We start from the raw sequence: 3993 nt of genomic DNA on the forward strand, positions 1-3993 counted from the left end.
AAACACTCAGACTCTCCCAGAGTGAGTGTTTCGAGCTTACTTTGTTGCTGTTTAGTGGCTTGGTTGTGTCCGACTCTTTGTGACCCCATGACTGTAAATCTCCAAGCTCCTCTGTCCATGAGTTTTCCCAGCCAAGAATACTGGTGTGGGTTGCCATTTCTTCTCCAGGGGATCTTCCCAACCCAGGGATTCAACCCGAGTCTCCTGCATTGCAGGCAGAGTCTTTACCTCTCAGGCACCAAGGAAGCCCTCCGAGCACACTTAGATATTAGTAAATCAGAGGAAATGTTTGCCATTTCAGGTCAGTCTGAGCTCATCAGGAGACGAATAGAGCAGCTGGTGGTCTGTTGGTCAGTGGGCTGTAAGGCCTTGAAGGGTTTCTGTTTTCCAAGAAATTGTTCCCTTTTGACTGTGACCTGCTCCCTCTCACTGCATCTCACCTGCTCTCTGCTGTCTGCTGCTTGTTGCTCATCTGAGAGCCATGTCACCCCAAGGCAATGGAAACCTCTCAACGATGTCTTTGCAGGAATTTGTGCTGGATGGATTTGAGGGTGGTCCGCAGACCCAGGCCCTGCTCTTTGCTGTATTGCTGGCCCTGTATGTGGTGGCCGTCCTGGGGAACCTCACCATGATGGTGGTCATCACCCTGGATGTCCGTCTGCACTCCCCGATGTACTTCTTCCTCAAGAACCTCTCCTTTGTGGACCTGTGTTACTCATCTGTCATCACCCCCAAGGCCCTGCCAACTTGCTGTCCTCCTCCAAGGTCATCACCTTTGAGGGATGTATCACTCAATTTTTCTTTTTCGCCCTACTGGGCACCACAGAGGCATTTCTCCTGGCCGTGATGGCCTATGACCGCTTCGTGGCCATCTGCAGCCCCCTGCACTACCCCATCACCATGTGCCCCTCGGTCTGTGCCTGCCTGGTGCTAGGCTCCTACTGTGGAGGCTGCCTCAACTCCATCCTGGAGACCAGCTTCACATTCAGCCTCCCGTTCTGCAGCTCCAACCACATCGACCACTTCCTCTGTGATGTCCCTCCATTGCTCAAGCTTGCCTGTGCCGACACTACAACCAATGAGCTGGTCATGTTTGGCCTTTGTGGCCTCATCATTGTGGGCACCACCCTCGTGGTCCTCACCTCCTATGGCTACATCACAGTGACCATCCTGAGGATGCGCTCAGGAGGAGGGAGGCACAAGCTCTTCTCCACCTGCGGCTCCCACATGACAGCCGTGTCCCTCTTTTATGGGACCCTTTTTGTCATGTATGCCCAGCCGGGAGCTGTGGCGTCCATGGAGCAGGGCAAGGTGGTCTCCGTCTTCTACACCCTGGTCATCCCGATGCTCAACCCCCTCATCTACAGCCTGAGAAACAAGGACGTGAAGGATGCCCTGCGGAGACTGGGGCAGAGACACACAGCCACGTGATGGAGGGTGGCCAGAGAGACAGTGTCCTGAGAACAGGACAAGATGGCTTCATGGACGGGACTGGTTTTGGTTTGAGAAATTCATCCCCTATTTATCTAATTCACCCTTTCATCCAGTGTAGCATTCTACTCTTTTTGAAGCACATGATGCTCCACAAACTGCAAGTGTGAGAAATGAAGACAGATAAGGCGTCTTCATTCCCACTAGAGAACTAATGACCCATGTTACCGAAGACCTTAATTTTGAAATCTGCATAACACAGTGCGCAGAGTGATTAGCAGAGAGTGTTTGAAACAGCATGCATGTCCCAAGTTCAACTTCCTCTGGTGAAGGTATTAAATGACACAAACTCTGATGCCTCTCTTTCCCCTTCATTTCTAATCTAGGTAAATATGTGCTCAGCAGTCTTCTTGGACCACCTAGAAGAGGGGTCCTAGGACACTCAGCCTTGCCCGTTCTTGGTGATGGCCTGGGTCACCAGAGCCAGTCAAGAGTTAGAAGACCAGGCTTCCCCTCAACCCTGCATGTGGCTGCTCTTCCTCCTCTGCTGCTGTTCATGGATGCTGCCACCCAACAAGGCAGCAGGGAGCACCTTCAGAGGCTCCTAGTGCTCCCTGTCTTGGGTTCTCCCCTCAGACAGAGGCTGGGAGCCCTAGGGAGTCAGCGTGGATACCCAAACTCCAACTGACACTTTCTGCCACCCAGCCTGGCAGGTGACACTTTCCCATTTGTGATCGTTCATCAGCACAGACATCTCTGGATAAGGACAAAGGTCCTGGTAGCTGCAGCAGGGAGCAGGGGAGGAAAGGGAAGGTACACTTTCCTGTAGAGAGCATAGCTCCTTACTCTCTGTCTCCCACACTCCCTGGGAGCCTGGCCCCTTAACCTTGAGCCACATGTTCAGAGCTTCGTCATCATGCTCAATGGAACTCAGCACACGGTCTGGACTCAGAGCCCAGTGGCCTCCTTAAGGTGTCTTCTTTTGCAAGGGTCATCCGCTCCCATGACCACTACCAGGAGGCTCTCCTCTGGACACAAGGGTGCTCTGTCCCTAGTAGGGTCAGTGGGTCCGGGCCCTGCCTCTTGGTCGCAGCTCTCCATCTTCTCTTTTTGCTCAGGAGGACCGTGGGGAGGGGCTCACACCCCGTCATCAGGCTGCCGCTCACCGTTGCTCAGTTGGGACCTACTCAGAGGCCTCTACCCGATTTTTGTCCCCATTGTCTCATATTTGGGCTCCAAACTTAATTCTAAGTCTTCCATAGATTACCGTATTCTCTTGATATAACGCTGCAATTCTTTGAAAAGTTCCCCCCGTTTTCAGCGGCAAAATGACATGGTTTATGATTGTTTCATGCTGTATTATTCTATCTCCTGTTTTCCTGTCTTCCTCTCTTTCGTCTCCTCTCTCCTCCTCCTTTCCTCCCTCTTTCTTTCTTCCTTCTTTCCTTTTCTTTCCTTTCTTTCTAATCTCTCTCTTTCCCTCACCTAGCTCTCTCTTTCATTTTATTGTTTTTCATTCCATGAAATTTCAGAAGAATTATCTTGGGTCTTCTACCATCTTGATTTAAATTTCTAAAGGAAATAGAAAAGTGCAACCTTTTTACACAAGTATATATTTCTCATCATACGTGCAGGTTGATGGTGCCAACAGTATAATGTCAGTGGTTCTTAGTAGAGCAACATTCATTTTCACTTTCAAATAAATCAGGAAAGCACGTTAAATATTAGATGAAATAGAAATTGCCCTATACTGTGGAAGAAAATTATTTTTAAAACCCTGTAAGTTGGGTTTACTTATGTGAACCTATGTTTCAGACTGTAGTGAAGGGAATTATACAATGTTAGAGGTAGTTTCTTTTTTGGTTCATCCTATATAATGCTTTGCAAGCTGCTGACACATACTTGGTTCTTTGTTCACATCTAATTCTGGTGTATAAATTGAGCTCAGTGTTAAGTAGACATTGAACTCCAAAATATACATGTTACAGCTCTAGTTTGTTTATTGTGTTTCAGTGGAAAATAAACACATCACATTTCAACACAAAACACGTTGTAGTTTTGATGCTGATCCTATAGTAAAGTTTAGAAGTTTCTACCTATTAATGTAAAAATCAATTGTTGTAACTAATTTTGAGTGTAGTTCAGTAGTGTTAGCATACTCACCTCACTGTGTATCAGGTCTCCAGAACTTTATCATCTTGCAAACCTGGAACTCCATCCCCCTAAATAATAACTCCCTGTTTCCCCCTCACCTTCACCACTGGTGGTCACCATTCTACCTTCTGTCTCCACACATGTGACTTCTTTAGATGGCCCAGATAAGTAAAGCATACAGTATTTGTCTTTTTGTGTCTGGCCGTTTCATTCAACATAGAATCCTCAAGGTTTACCCATGTTGCAGCATGCGACAGCATTTCTATCATTTTCAGGGCTGAATAGTAATCCATCACATGTGTATACAACTTTTTGCTTATCCCTTCATCCACCTAGGAACATGTGGGTTGCCTCCACATTTTGGTTATGTTGAAAAACATGTTATGTTAATGGGCATGCAAATATCTC

General features: G+C 47.7%; 1 pseudogene; it reads left to right on the forward strand.

The window, feature by feature from the left end:
* Positions 1–481: 481 nt before the first annotated feature.
* LOC114110847 (olfactory receptor 9S13-like) lies at positions 482–1431 on the forward strand (annotated as a pseudogene).
* Positions 1432–3993: the final 2562 nt, after the last annotated feature.

Source organism: Ovis aries, chromosome 1 (assembly GCF_016772045.2).
Source record: "Ovis aries strain OAR_USU_Benz2616 breed Rambouillet chromosome 1, ARS-UI_Ramb_v3.0, whole genome shotgun sequence".
In the NCBI taxonomy this organism is placed as follows: domain Eukaryota; kingdom Metazoa; phylum Chordata; class Mammalia; order Artiodactyla; family Bovidae; genus Ovis; species Ovis aries.